Below are 16,415 nucleotides of genomic sequence, written 5' to 3' on the forward strand. Positions count from 1 at the left end.
ACTGTATAGCACCAAAATGATAATCCTATGAAATTCTGCAAAGGTTATACTCACAAGCAGACAGTGAGTAGAGGCATTTCACACATAAAGTGTACACGAACAGTAGTCCCACGCGGAAGGGAGTCTGGGGACCAGGAAGGGATGGATAGGGTGCACGCCCCTTCCTCTCCAGGAGTCGCGATTAGGTTTGGAATGGAGACGCTCCGCCACAGGTGCTCTAGCGAAACGCGTCGAATCAAGGCAGATACCAAGACACGTGGAGGAGAGACACTGAGCTGTTCGTTGCTTCTTGCGGCCGCAATTAGGAGCACCTGTGGCGGAGTGTCTCCATTCCAAACCTAATCGCGACTCCTGGAGAGAAAGGGGCGTGCACCCTATCCATCCCATCCTGGTCCTCAGACGCCCCTCCACGTGGGACTACTGTTCGTGTACACTTTATGTGTGAAATGCCTCTACTCACTGTCTGCTTGTGAGTAGAATCATTGCAGAATTTCATAGGATTATCATTTTGGTGCTATACAGTACTGTACTATTTTTGTGATCTCTCTTCTTTTACATGTGCATGGTGTCCCGCACGCAGACAGACAGATATAATGATAATTAAAACATTTTGAAAATATTTTTTATTTGGTACAAAACATTTGCAAATTAATAAAAATGAGGGGGGTTATCTATATAACCCAGGACTGTGTGAGCCTGCCCCAGTAATCTGCAGTCAGGAGGTCACCCTATATAACCCAGGACTGTCTGACAATCTGGATTAAGGGTGTGGGAGTTAAAAACTAGCCTGGTCCCCCTTGTCTTGTTGCCCCTCTGTGGGGCAGATCTGGTGGTTTCCATGGGGTGGGTGCACAGCATTCTGGGAGGGGTGGGTCCTGCAGATTGGCATGGTACCTATTCGGGGTGCATCTCACCCTGTATACCCCACCTGATAAACAAAGAGATGGAGACAATAAGTACGAGAGGGGTAGTTAGAATCACAGGGGGCTAAGGGGCAGTTACTGGGTCTGTGAGGGAACTCAGGGCAGTATGTATGTATACACACATACATATACACACACACACACACATACATACATATAGATACATATAGAGAGAGTGAGAGAAGAGACAGATGGATATAGAGTGATAGAGATGGGGGATGAGAGATATGGGGGGGAGGTGAGAGATATGAGGGGGGAGGTGAGAGATATGGGGGGAGGTGAGAGATATGGGGGGGAGGTGAGAGATATGGGGGGGAGGTGAGAGATATGGGGGGGAGGTGAGAGATATGAGGGGGGAGGTGAGAGATATGGGGGGGAGGTGAGAGATATGGGGGGGAGGTGAGAGATATGGGGGGGAGGTGAGAGATATGGGGGGGAGGTGAGAGATATGAGGGGGGAGGTGAGAGATATGGGGGGCAGGTGAGAGATATGAGGGGGGGGGTTGAAGGAGAGCGAGCACTTAGCTCCATTTCTCTCCTCTCTCTTTATCACGCCCCGTCTCTTACTTCTGCCGTAATAATCCACCCTTCACCCTCTCCCCCCCATCCACCCACCTGAGAGGTTTTCCGCGGCAGGGGATGGGGGGAGCACCATCGGGGGGCTCCCCACTTCCTGCCCGGGGAGAAGTCGTCGCACAAGGTTGGGGGGGGCTCTGCAGTCGTGACCTGGGGCTGGGGGTCCCCGTCCGCACCCTCCTATAGGACTTGACCCCCTCTGTGCTGCGGAAAGAGAAGGGACAGGCTTTCACTTCCCAGAACCCTCCAATGATGCCCTCACTATTCCCAATCCACTTTAAAGATGGCGGATTTACCTGTTCCGCGGCGAGGTTAGAGCCTGCTCGAGGGTCCCCAGAGAATAGCGGGGGGGTTCGGACGACCGTCGCTGAAGCCCCACCTCAGCGCCCCCCTCCCAATCCCCTTCGGCACAGGGGGTGCTGAGGGGACGCTGCGTGCTTCCTGCTGCAGTCCCCAGTGGGGAATGGGGGGGCATTGTGGGGCAAGAAAATTCCGGGGACTCTGTAAATAATGAGCGTGCTGCATTATACTGTCATACTAAGTATCTCTATGCACTGATACTAAACACGCTGCACTGTATAATGGTGCTGAGTATCTTTATGCACTGATAATGAACACGCTGTGCTGTATAATGATGATGAGTATCTCTATGCACCTCTAATAAACACGCTGCATTGTATAATGGTGCTGAGTATCTCTATACACTGATAATGACCACGCGGTGCTGTATAATGATGATGAGTATATCTATACACTGATAATAAAACTGCTGCACTGTATAATGATGCTGAGTATGTACACTCACTGTGGGTGTGGTTCTTGGCAGGTAGAGGGGGAGGAGTCTCCTCACTCCGGGCTCGCTGGGGTCCCGGGGCCCTGCGGGGCCACACTAGTGTTTCGTATGTTCTGTTGCTAATGTCCAGGCCCATGGAACTTCGCCGGGGAGGCCCCCGGACAGGGGGGGGCAGCGGGGTGTAGGAGAGGGACAAGGGGCTCAGCTATAGGGGAGACAGCAAAGGTGAGTGTGGGCAGCGGCTGTGCCAGCCTCCCCCTATTACACACAGCGGCAGTGCCAGCCTCCCCCTATTACACACAGCGGCTGTGCCAGCCTCCCCCTATTACACACAGCGGCTGTGCCAGCCTCCCCCTATTACACACAGCGGCTGTGCCAGCCTCCCCCTATTACACACAGCGGCTGTGCCAGCCTCCCCCTATTACACACAGCGGCTGTGCCAGCCTCCCCCTATTACACACAGCGGCTGTGCCAGCCTCCCCCTATTACACACAGCGGCTGTGCCAGCCTCCCCCTATTACACACAGCGGCTGTGCCAGCCTCCCCCTATTACACACAGCGGCAGTGCCAGCCTCCCCCTATTACACACAGTGGCAGTGCCAGCCTCCCCCTATTACACACAGCGGCTGTGCCAGCCTCCCACTATTACACACACACACAGCGGTTGTGCCAGCCTCCCACTATTACACACACACACACACACACAGCGGCAGTGCCAGCCTCCCCCTATTCACACACACACACACACAGCGGCTGTGCCAGCCTCTCCCTATTACACACAGCGGCAGTGCCAGCCTCCCCCTATTACACACAGCGGCAGTGCCAGCCTCCCCCTATTACACACAGCGGCAGTGCCAGCCTCCCCCTATTACACACAGCGGCAGTGCCAGCCTCCCTATTACACACAGCGGCAGTGCCTGCCTCCCCCTATTACACACACACAGCGGCAGTGCCAGCCTCCCCCTATTACACACAGCAGCAGTGCCAGCCTCCCCCTATTACACACAGCGGCAGTGCCAGCCTCCCCCTATTACACACAGCGGCAGTGCCAGCCTCCCCCTATTACACACAGCGGCAGTGCCAGCCTCCCCCTATTACACACAGCGGCAGTGCCAGCCTCCCTCTAACCTTCTCGCCCTCCTCCTCCTCGCTGTCGCATGGCTCCTCCTCCTGTGAGAACCAATCAAAGTCCACGTGAACCTGCGTACTCAGCATCCCGCCCCGGGCCTGCTCCAGCTGCAGCCAATCAGAAACAAGGCTTTATAGGCAGAGGAAACCCAGGAACCCCCCCCCCCCCCCCCCACCCCATTCTAAACTTAAACTTAACCAAAAGACGGGGGTTGGAGTGTCAGCTCTTGGGGTTAAACGACTTACCAAGTTCTCACACAGCGAGTGCTTTAAATTCTGAGAAAGTGCCAACGGGGTAAATCCATCATTATTAACTGCAGAGAGAGAGGGGTGTCTGTGTATTAGGAAGGGGAGAGAGGTGTGTGATGTCTGTGTATTAGGAGGAGGTGAGAGGTACGGGTACCTATGTATTAGGAGGAGGTGAGAGGAAAGTATCCCTGTGTATTAGGAAGGGGAGAGAGGTATGTGTGATGTCTGTGTATTAGGAGGAGGTGAGAGGTACGTGTACCTGTGTATTAGGAGGAGGTGAGAGGAAAGTATCCCTGTGTATTAGGAGGCGAGAGGTGTGTGTCCTTGTGCATTAGGAGGTGAGAGGTAGGTATCCCTGTTTATTAGGAGGTAAGTATCACTGTGTATTAGGAGGCGAGGGGTAAGTGTCCTTGTGCATTAGGAGGCGATAGAGGTGACAGGTATGTGTTTGTGTGTAATAGGAGGTGAGAGGTATGTGTCCCTGTGTATTAGGAGGAGGTCAGTGTCCCTGTGTATTAGGAGGAGGTGAGAGGTACGTGTCCCTGTGTTTAGGAGGAGGTCAGTGTCCCTGTGTTTAGGAGGAGGTCAGTGTCCCTGTGTATTAGGAGAATGTGAGAGGTACGTGTCCCTGTGTATTAGGAGAATGTGAGAGGTCATTGTCCCTGTGTATTAGGAGAATGTGAGTGGTACGTGTCCCTGTGTATTAGGAAGAGGTCAGTGTCCCTGTGTATTAGGAGAATGTGAGTGGTACGTGTCCCTGTGTATTAGGAAGAGGTACGTGTCCCTGTGTATTAGGAGGATGTGAGTGGTACGTGTCCCTGTGTAATAGGAAGAGGTCAGTGTCCCTGTGTATTAGGAGGATGTGAGTGGTATGTGTCCCTGTGTATTAGGAGGATGTGAGTGGTATGTGTCCCTGTGTATTAGGAGGAAGTGAGAGGTATGTGTCCCTGTGTATTAGGAAGAGGTGAGAGGTATGTGTCCCTGTGTATTAGGAGGAGGTGAGAGGTATGTGTTTGTATGTATTAGGAAGAGGTCAGTGTCCCGGTGTATTAGGAGTATGTGAGTGGTTAGTGTTCCTGTGTATTAGGAAGAGGTCAGTGTCCTTGTGTATTAGGAGGATGTGAGTGGAACGTGTCCCTGTGTATTAGGAAGAAGTCAGTGTCCCTGTGTATTAGGAGGGGGTGAGAGGTAAGTGTCCCCGATGCCCCTGGGAGGGGTACTTACCTGCATTGAGAGACGCCTTCCCTTTGAGTAGCAGCCGTATACAGTCCGGCTTGTTATATATAACTCCATAATGCAGAGCTGTGCTGCCATTGGATGTTGCTCTTTCCAGACCCCCCCTGTGACAAAAGAACCCCCCCCCCCATGTAAATGTGAGCACCCCAATACAGAGGAACCCCTCTCCAACAGGTTTCCCCCATTAGAATTTCCCATCACTTCCCCCTATATGTACATACATATACATACATACATACATACATACATACATACATACATACTAGAGGACACACACACACACACACACACACACACACACGAGAAAAAAGTGCCCCATATAGCATACTCCAATATAGTATAAACATATACATTTTATTTAAAGCGTCACGTCCATAAAGATATAGGTTAAAACAGTCCCCGACACCAAAACCTCTAAATAGTATTAGGAGGGAAACCCTCGTTAATTGATAACATGTATCATTCGCGGAGTTACCGGCCGCAAGAGACACACCACGGCAACTCAAAGGCAGAGGGCTTTCCGCTGGTACGCCGCACTCACGCAGAACACGGGAGGACACCTCGGGCCCGGCGAGCATTCCGGGTCACCCTGGGGTATCCCCGTTCCAGACCTAGGAGTACATCTACCCACCCCAAGAAAAGGATGACGCAGGAGGACTAGGATCAGGACAGTGGGCCACCAGAACCAGAATAAAAGAACTATTGTGAGGACCCGCTGCCACGGCGGTCCCACCGCGACACTGGCACATTCCTGAGCTTCCATTGCCTCTACCAAGATGGCAGAAAACCAGGAAGTGATCTCACTGAGCTTGGAACGGTGACCTCCAACTACGCTGCCACACCAAGCCCTGACCTTGGAACGGTGACCTCCAACTACGCTGCCACACCAAGCCCTGACCTTGGAACCGTGACCTCCAACTACGCTGCCACACCAAGCCCTGACCTTGGAACCGTGACCTCCAACTACGCTGCCACACCAAGCCCTGACCTTGGAACTGTGACCTCCAACTACGCTGCCACACCAAGCCCTGACCTTGGAACCGTGACCTCCAACTACGCTGCCACACCAAGCCCTGACCTTGTAACGGTGACCTCCAACTACGCTGCCGCACCAAGCCCTGACCTTGGAACCGTGACCTCCAACTACGCTGCCACACCAAGCCCTGACCTTGGAACCGTGACCTCGGACTACGCTGCCGCACCAAGCCCTGACCTTGGAACCGTGACCTCCAATTACGCTGCCGCACCAAGCCCTGACCTTGGAACGGTGACCTCCAACTACGCTGCCACACCAAGCCCTGACCTTGGAACTGTGACCTCCAACTACGCTGCCGCACCAAGCCCTGACCTTGGAACTGTGACCTCCAACTACGCTGCCACACCAAGCCCTGACCTTGGAACTGTGACCTCCAACTACGCTGCCACACCAAGCCCTGACCTTGGAACTGTGACCTCCAACTACGCTGCCGCACCAAGCCCTGACCTTGGAACTGTGACCTCTAACTACGCTGCCGCACCAAGCCCTGACCTTGGAACTGTGACCTCAACTACGTGCCGCACCAAGCCCTGACCTTGGAACTGTGACCTCGGAGTACGCTGCCGCACCAAGCCCTGACCTTGTAACTGTGACCTCGGAGTACGCTGCCGCACCAAGCCCTGACCTTGGAACTGTGACCTCGGAGTACGCTGCCGCACCAAGCCCTGACCTTGTAACTGTGACCTCGGAGTACGCTGCCGCACCAAGCCCTGACCTTGGAACCGTGACCTCGGAGTACGCTGCCGCACCAAGCCCTGACCTTGGAACTGTGACCTCGGAGTACGCTGCCGCACCAAGCCCTGACCTTGGAACTGTGACCTCGGAGTACGCTGCCGCACCAAGCCCTGACCTTGGAACTGTGAGCTCGGACTACGCTGCCACACCAAGCCCTGACCTTGGAACGGTGACCTCCAACTACGCTGCCACACCAAGCCCTGACCTTGGAACCGTGACCTCGGAGTACGCTGCCGCACCAAGCCCTGACCTTGGAACCGTGACCTCCAACTACGCTGCCACACCAAGCCCTGACCTTGGAACCGTGACCTCCAACTACGCTGCCACACCAAGCCCTGACCTTGGAACCGTGACCTCGGACTACGCTGCCGCACCAAGCCCTGACCTTGGAACTGTGACCTCGGAGTACGCTGCCGCACCAAGCCCTGACCTTGGAACCGTGACCTCGGACTACGCTGCCACACCAAGCCCTGACCTTGGAACCGTGACCTCCAACTACGCTGCCACACCAAGCCCTGACCTTGGAACTGTGACCTCGGACTACGCTGCCGCACCAAGCCCTGACCTTGGAACTGTGACCTCCAACTACGCTGCCGCACCAAGCCCTGACCTTGGAACTGTGACCTCGGAGTACGCTGCCGCACCAAGCCCTGACCTTGGAACTGTGACCTCGGAGTACGCTGCCGCACCAAGCCCTGACCTTGGAACCGTGACCTCCAACTACGCTGCCACACCAAGCCCTGACCTTGGAACCGTGACCTCCAACTACGCTGCCGCACCAAGCCCTGACCTTGGAACCGTGACCTCGGACTACGCTGCCGCACCAAGCCCTGACCTTGGAACCGTGACCTCCAACTACGCTGCCACACCAAGCCCTGACCTTGGAACCGTGACCTCGGACTACGCTGCCGCACCAAGCCCTGACCTTGGAACCGTGACCTCGGACTACGCTGCCGCACCCCGTCTCAACCTCGGCCTGTGACCCGGTTATTCTCCTCGATCAGGACCCAGTCCCTAGGCCTGTGGTCAGTTCCCACATCCTGCGGTTCAGCCCCCTGGTTACAGGCGTGTACCATCTCACCCATTTTCAATCTGGTCACGGGTTCTTTCAGAGACCGAGACGCGGGTATCATCCAAGGGGCTCCCGTTTGCTCCGACGCCCAAACTAAAATGTGAGCGATTCACTTAACGTTGAACATATTTTTTGCTGTAAAACCCCCTTTGCAGAATATTCCGATAGGGAGGCGTAACCAACACCAGCCGTCACAATGAAGTCACCCCCGTGCGTTCTGCCGTGAAACGCAGTGCGTCTATTACGGCAAATCTCAGGGGAAGGCCATTAGGCCTGGGACCCGCTGCGCCCGGCGGCGCGAGCGTTCCCCACCAGCAGGGGAATCCTCCTGAGCCGGTCCCAGTCCCCCCTCGCTGACGGCTCACTACGCGCTGTGACGCGTCAGCCGCCAGGGGATGCAAGAAAATTGTCATCCCGGGCGGTGACGCGTCACGTGGTGCGCTGATGAGCCAATCAGCGGCGGGAGCGAGGGCAGGAGCTGTCATCAGGCAAGAAGGGGCCGAAGGGGGAGGGAGCTGCTTACCTTACAGCAGCCCGCAGCAGCTCCCGCCTGCAGCCCGAGCCCGGGGGGGGGTCCCTCCGCTCAAGCCACGCCCCCCCCCCTCCCGCTCCAGCTCCCTACAGACCAGCATATCGCGGTCTGTGCCTGTCAGCGCCCCGCCTGTCTGCAGTGCGGGCGCGCTGACTGAGGGAGCGGGGCCTTAGCCTAATAGGTCCGGCCTAGGACAAGCCTGAAAACGAGAGGTAACTCTCAATGTATTACTTCCTGGTAGCACATGTTATAAATAACAATAAATAAAATAAAGAGGCAGAAACATTGTCCCTTTCTATTTGTCGTGTATATAATCATGAATAAACGCCTGAACTAAATGAATTGTGCAGGGGAGTCGTTAAGGTTTCTGGTGCCTCTATATAATCAGCTATGATGTTCACCCCTAATATTACACTGACCCCCTTCTCTCCACCTACCCGTTCTGGATGATAAAGTCCACGAGGGGGAGAGTGGTGCGATTAGAGAGACGTACAGCCAGGTGTAAGGGGGATTCAGAGGAGTCCTAAAGGGGAAAGAGGGAGGTGACAGTCACAGGTGTGAAGGGGAGGTTACCTGTGTATTAGGTGAGTGAGGGGGAGGTTACCTGTGTATTAGGTGAGTGAGGGGGAGGTTACCCATCTCAGGTGTGTGTGTGTGTGTGTGTGTTTGGGGGGGGGTTACCTGTCTTGTGTGTGTGAGAGAGGGGGTGTGTGTGTTACCACTTACCCGTCTCAGGTGTGTGTGGTTGTTACCTGTCTCAGGCATGTGTGTGTGTGTGTGTGTGTGTGTGTGGTTACCCGTCTCAGGTGTGTGTAATTGGGTAGAGTTACCTGTCCCGTGTGAGGGGGAGGTGTTACCTGTCTCAGGTGCATGTGTGTGCGTGTGCGTGGGTGTGGGTTACCTGTCTCAGGTGTGTGTAATTGGGTAGAGTTACCTGTCCCATGTGTGTGTGAGGGGTAGGGTTACCTGTCCCAGGTGTGGGGCAGAGAGGTTACTTAGGTGAGGGGGAATACCTGGTTGTCTTGGGGATGCAGCGCTTTGTTCAGGTCCGCCCCAGATGCGACGCTCTGCAGCAGAGCCATGAGGTCCTGGTTGTGAATGGCGTCTCTCACGGCCTGTGGCAAATCACCGTGTTCCCTCTGCACATACCTGTACTCCACGTACTTAGAGGTTATGTAATCCTTCCTGACGCTCCTGGTAAGACAGTCCTAGAGTCACACTCCTTCCCTGCCAGAGAGCCCTGCAGAGCATCTCAGTGAAACCCCTTCCCTGCCAGAGCCCTGCAGAGCATCTCAGTGTAACCCCTTCCCTGCCAGAGAGAGCCCTGCAGAGCATCGCAGTGTAACCCCTTCCCTGCCAGAGAGCCCTGCAGAGCATCTCAGTGTAACCCCTTCCCTGACAGAGAGAGCCCTGCAGAGCATCTCAGTGTAACCCCTTCCCTTCCAGAGAGCCCTGCAAAGCGTTGCAGTGTAACCATTTCCCTGCCAGAGAGAGAGCCCTGCAGAGCGTCGCAGTGTAACCCCTTCCCGCCAGAGAGAGCCCTGCAGAGCGTCGCAGTGTAACCCCTTCCCTGTCAGAGAGAGCCCTGCAGAGCGTCGCAGTGTAGCCCCTTCCCTGCAGAGCACTGCACTCACATGTCACTGCTGGGGGTGGGTTTTGGATTTGGGGTTGGAAGAGCGGCCTCTAGAACCTCGTTACATTTGGTGTTTCCAACACTGACAGCAATCTGCAGAGAGACGGGACAAGGTGACAGGGTGACACGGTGACAGGGTGACACGGTGACTGGGTGACACGGTGACAGGGTGACACTGTGAGTCCCCCCCTCATGTATATAGGGTCAGTTTCCCCCTCTTTCCACCTGTATTTAGGGTCAGTCTCCCCCTCTCTCCTCCTGGCTATAGGTACAGTCTCCCTCTCTCCTCCCATCTATAGGTACAGTCTCCCCGTCTCCTCCTGTCTATAGGGTCAGTCTCCCCGGCGCCTCTCTTCCCTCTGCATACAGGTTTAGTCTAGCCCACCTCTCCCCCTGCATACAAGGTCAGCCCCCCCACACGTACCAGCAGCTCGGAGGTGCCCAGCACGTCCAGGGTTAATGACTGGATCCGGGAGTAATGCACCCCCAGATCCCGGTGGATCCCGGAGCACTCGATGCAGGTCAGCACCCCCAGGTTTGTGGAGAGCCAGGAAGGATCTGAGGACACAGGAGACGATCCTATAAGCAGTAAGGAGCCCGACTGGGACCTCACCACCTATACAGAGCACGGGGGGGTCCCCTATATAGAGGTAACTGGTTCATTAGAGAGAGTCGTTACCTGGGGCGCCGCAGTCGCAGCACACGTGGTTCCCCGGCAGGGCCCGGACCTCGTTAATCATTTGCTTCGTTAGTTGCGGGGTGACGTCGCTCACCCCCCACAGGGCGCCCCCCCGACCCCCCCAAACGCAGCATTCAGAGCGTCGTCCTTACTGTTCTGCAGCACGGAGACCCAGCTGGGGGGGGGAGGGAGGAAGGGGGGGAGAGGGAGGGGAGGAGGGGGGGGAGAGAGGTGGGGGGGAGAGAGGAGGGGGGGAAGAGAGGAGGGGGGAGAGGGGGGGGAGAGAGGGGGGGGAGAGAGGAGGGGGGGAGGGAGTGATGAGGAGCAGGAAAAAGAAAGAGAGAGAGGGAGAGTGATGAAAGAGGGGGTAGAGAGAGAGGGAGAGAGAGAGGGGGTAGAGAGAGAGCGAGAGAAAGAGGGAGAGTGGGATGGGAGAGAGAGGGGAGAAAGAAAGGGAGAGTGATGAGAGAGAGAGAGAGAGAGAGAGAGTGATGAGAGGGGCGGGAGAGAGTGGGGGGGTTGGAGATGGCGAGGAGTTATAAGGAACGGTGCATCATATTGCACTGGGGGTCGAGAGAAGTGGGGAGGAGCAGGTACAGGGTGCAGACCCCGTACCCCCCGTACACCCCGCATACCCCCACCCCCCGTCCCGCACACCCCGCATACCCCCACCCGCCAAGACACCCGTCCGCCCTCCCGCACAACCCGTCCCCCTCCCGCACACCCTCTCCCCCCCGCACACACTTACACGAGACGGTCACACTCATCCTCAGCCTGAAAGTGATAAGTTCTGTTATCTGAAAGAGACAGGGGGAGATTATAGGGATGTGTGGTTACCCCCCCCCCGGACCCTCCCCCTGGGCCCACACTTATACCCCCAAACTTATCCCCCCCAACCCTACACCTATCCCCCCCCCCCGGGCCCACACTTATACCCCTACACTTATCCCCCCCCCCTCGGGCCCACACTTATCACCCCCACCCCCAAGCCCACACTTGTCCCCCCCTCTGGCCCACACTTATTCACCCCCCCCCCTCAAGCCCACACTTGTCCCCCCCTTCGGAACCACACTTATCTCCCCCACCCCCCCCCCCCCCCCAGGCCCATACTTATGTTGCGTGCTAATTGCCAGTTGCTTTCTCTTGCTGGGAGGGGCAGTTGGAAGTACCCTCACTCATTTAATTGCCCCTACCCGCTTGATGAAATGGTTTCTAATAAAGTATCTGAACTGCCCCCGGGGTATCTTGGTTCCCCTCCGAGATGGAAGCCGGCCATCTCTTTTATATACATCCATACCCCTCCGGATGGGGCAGCCACGTTCAATAAAACCACGTCTCTCCTCTGCACACCACTTAACCATGTATTAAAGTCAGAGTCCTGCCTTCCCCACACCTATATACGGCCAATACCACGGAAAAGGCACGGAGTGTTACCTGCCATACAGAGCTGTCCCTAAATTGTGATCACATGTAGTTACACGGTCCCCCCGTCCCCCGCACTCCCCCCCGTCCCCTCCCCCGTCCCCCCCGTCCCGCTTCAGACACTCACGTGTGATCAGGTCGAAGTTCCGCCTCTCTTCGGGGTTCGGACGCACCTGACAGGTTAGTAAATTTATCTTTGCAGGGGGGCGATTAATCTGAGTGCGGGGAGAGAAACCCATTATATACTGTGCACAGTGAGCAGCTGTGGTGCCAGCCTCGCCCTGTTACACACACACAGCGGCAGTGCCAGCCTCCCCCTGTTACACACACACAGCGGCAGTGCCAGCCTCCCCCTGTTACACACACACACAGCGGCAGTGCCAGCCTCCCCCTGTTACACACACACAGCGGCAGTGCCAGCCTCCCCCTGTTACACACACACAGCGGCAGTGCCAGCCTCCCCCTGTTACACACACACAGCGGCAGTGCCAGCCTCCCCTGTTACACACACACAGCGGCAGTGCCAGCCTCCCCCTGTTACACACACACACAGCGGCAGTGCCAGCCTCCCCTGTTACACACACACAGCGGCAGTGCCAGCCTCCCCCTGTTACACACACACAGCGGCAGTGCCAGCCTCCCCCTGTTACACACACACACAGCGGCAGTGCCAGCCTCCCCGTTACACACACACAGCGCAGTGCCAGCCTCCCCCTGTTACACACACACAGCGGCAGTGCCAGCCTCCCCTGTTACACACACACAGCGGCAGTGCCAGCCTCCCCCTGTTACACACACACAGCGGCAGTGCCAGCCTCCCCCTGTTACACACACACAGCGGCAGTGCCAGCCTCCCCCTGTTACACACACAACGGCAGTGCCAGCCTCCCCTGTTACACATACACACAGCGGCAGTGCCAGCCTCCCCCTGTTACACACACACAGCGGCAGTGCCAGCCTACCCGTTACACACACACAGCGGCAGTGCCAGCCTCCCCCTGTTACACACACACAGCGGCAGTGCTAGCCTCCCTCTGTTACACACACACAGCGCAGTGCCAGCCTCCCCCTGTTACACACACACAGCGGCAGTGCCAGCCTCCCCCTGTTACACACACACAGCGGCTGTGCCAGTCTCCCCCTGTTACACACACACAGCGGCAGTGCCAGCCTCCCCCTGTTACACACACACAGCGGCAGTGCCAGCCTCCCCCTGTTACACACACACAGCGGCAGTGCCAGCCTCCCCCTATTAAACACACACACACACACACACAGCGGCCGTGCCAGCCTCCCCCTATTACACACACACAGCGGCAGTGCCAGCCTCCCCCTATTACACACACACACACACACACAGCGGCAGTGCCAGCCTCCCCCTATTACACACACAGCGGCAGTGCCAGCCTCCCCCTGTTACACACACACAGCGGCAGTGCCAGCCTCCCTGTTACACACACACAGCGGCAGTGCCAGCCTCCCCGTTACACACACACAGCGGCAGTGCCAGCCTCCCCCTATTAAACACACACACACACACAGCGCCGTGCCAGCCTCCCCCTATTACACACACACAGCGGCAGTGCCAGCCTCCCCCTATTACACACACACAGCGGCAGTGCCAGCCTCCCCCTATTACACACACACAGCGGCAGTGCCAGCCTCCCCTATTACACACACAGCGGCAGTGCCAGCCTCCCCTGTTACACACACACAGCAGCAGTGCCAGCCTCCCTGTTACACACACACAGCGGCAGTGCCAGCCTCCCCGTTACACACACACACAGCGGCAGTGCCAGCCTCCCCCTATTACACACACACACACACACACACAGCGGCAGTGCCAGCCTCCCCTGTTACACACACACAGCAGCAGTGCCAGCCTCCCTGTTACACACACACAGCGGCAGTGCCAGCCTCCCCCTGTTACACACACACAGCGGCAGTGCCAGCCTCCCCCTGTTACACACACACAGCGGCAGTGCCAGCCTCCCCCTATTAAACACACACACACACACAGCGGCCGTGCCAGCCTCCCCCTATTACACACACACAGCGGCAGTGCCAGCCTCCCCCTATTACACACACACACAGCGGCAGTGCCAGCCTCCCCTATTACACACACAGCGGCAGTGCCAGCCTCCCCCTGTTACACACACACAGCAGCAGTGCCAGCCTCCCTGTTACACACACACAGCGGCAGTGCCAGCCTCCCCGTTACACACACACACAGCGGCAGTGCCAGCCTCCCCTATTACACACACACACACACAGCGGCAGTGCCAGCCTCCCCCTGTTACACACACACAGCGGCAGTGCCAGCCTCCACCTGTTACACACACACACACAGCGGCAGTGCCAGCCTCCCCTGTTACACACACACAGCGGCAGTGCCAGCCTCCCCCTGTTACACACACACAGCGGCAGTGCCAGCCTCCCCCTATTAAACACACACACACACACACACAGCGGCCGTGCCAGCCTCCCCCTATTACACACACACAGCGGCAGTGCCAGCCTCCCCTAGTTACACACACACACACACACAGCGGCAGTGCCAGCCTCCCCCTATTACACACACAGCGGCAGTGCCAGCCTCCCCCTGTTACACACACACAGCGGCAGTGCCAGCCTCCCTGTTACACACACACAGCGGCAGTGCCAGCCTCCCCGTTACACACACACAGCGGCAGTGCCAGCCTCCCCCTATTAAACACACACACACACACACAGCGGCCGTGCCAGCCTCCCCTATTACACACACACAGCGGCAGTGCCAGCCTCCCCCTATTACACACACACACACACAGCGGCAGTGCCAGCCTCCCCTATTACACACACAGCGGCAGTGCCAGCCTCCCCCTGTTACACACACACAGCAGCAGTGCCAGCCTCCCTGTTACACACACACAGCGGCAGTGCCAGCCTCCCCGTTACACACACACACAGCGGCAGTGCCAGCCTCCCCCTGTTACACACACACAGCGGCAGTGCCAGCCTCCACCTGTTACACACACACACAGCGGCAGTGCCAGCCTACCCGTTACACACACACAGCGGCCGTGCCAGCCTCCCCTATTACACACACACAGCGGCAGTGCCAGCCTCCCCCTATTGCACACACACACACACAGCGGCAGTGCCAGCCTCCCCCTATTACACACACAGCGGCAGTGCCAGCCTCCCCCTGTTACACACACACAGCAGCAGTGCCAGCCTCCCTGTTACACACACACAGCGGCAGTGCCAGCCTCCCCGTTACACACACACACAGCGGCAGTGCCAGCCTCCCCTGTTACACACACACAGCGGCAGTGCCAGCCTCCACCTGTTACACACACACACAGCGGCAGTGCCAGCCTACCCGTTACACACACACAGCGGCAGTGCCAGCCTCCCCCTGTTACACACACACAGCGGCAGTGCTAGCCTCCCCCTGTTACACACACACAGCGGCAGTGCCAGCCTCCCCCTGTTACACACACACAGCGGCAGTGCCAGCCTCCCCCTGTTACACACACACAGCGGCTGTGCCAGTCTCCCCCTGTTACACACACACAGCGGCAGTGCCAGCCTCCCCCTGTTACACACACACAGCGGCAGTGCCAGCCTCCCCCTGTTACACACACACAGCGGCAGTGCCAGCCTCCCCCTATTAAACACACACACACACACAGCGGCCGTGCCAGCCTCCCCCTATTACACACACACAGCGGCAGTGCCAGCCTCCCCTATTACACACACACACACAGCGGCAGTGCCAGCCTCCCCTATTACACACACAGCGGCAGTGCCAGCCTCCCCCTGTTACACACACACAGCAGCAGTGCCAGCCTCCCTGTTACACACACACAGCGGCTGTGCCAGCCTCCCCGTTACACACACACACAGCGGCAGTGCCAGCCTCCCCCTATTACACACACACACACACAGCGGCAGTGCCAGCCTCCCCTGTTACACACACACAGCGGCAGTGCCAGCCTCCACCTGTTACACACACACACACAGCGGCAGTGCCAGCCTCCCCCTGTTACACACACACAGCAGCAGTGCCAGCCTCCCCCTCACACACAGGAAGGGGAGGAGCTGTGAGCCAAGATGGCGGCAGACCCTGGAGGAGGGAGAGGAGTTGGAACCAGGTCTCAAGCTAATCTGAATGCGGATAAGAAAGTTTCCCTGGAAGCTAAAGTGCTGAAATGTTTGCAAAAGAAAGAGTCAGAAAATATGGAAAAAGAGATGAATGAAAATGTTGGGCAGAAAGAATCTGAAATGGAGAATACTGAAAGTCCGGCTCAGAACCAGACGGGTAAGAGAACTGCGGCTAAAACCAGCTCAAGGTCTAATGAAGCCAAGAGTAAAAGGCAGGCAGAGCATGAGAAAAGGAGACTTGGGGTCACAGAAA

General features: G+C 57.1%; 1 pseudogene; it reads right to left on the reverse strand.

Moving 5' to 3' along the window:
• Positions 1–608: 608 nt before the first annotated feature.
• Positions 609–16,415, reverse strand: part of LOC142496848 (arf-GAP with SH3 domain, ANK repeat and PH domain-containing protein 3-like) — a 29,020-nt pseudogene continuing 13,213 nt past the window's right edge.

This window comes from Ascaphus truei, chromosome 6, assembly GCF_040206685.1.
Source record: "Ascaphus truei isolate aAscTru1 chromosome 6, aAscTru1.hap1, whole genome shotgun sequence".
Lineage (NCBI taxonomy): Eukaryota > Metazoa > Chordata > Amphibia > Anura > Ascaphidae > Ascaphus > Ascaphus truei.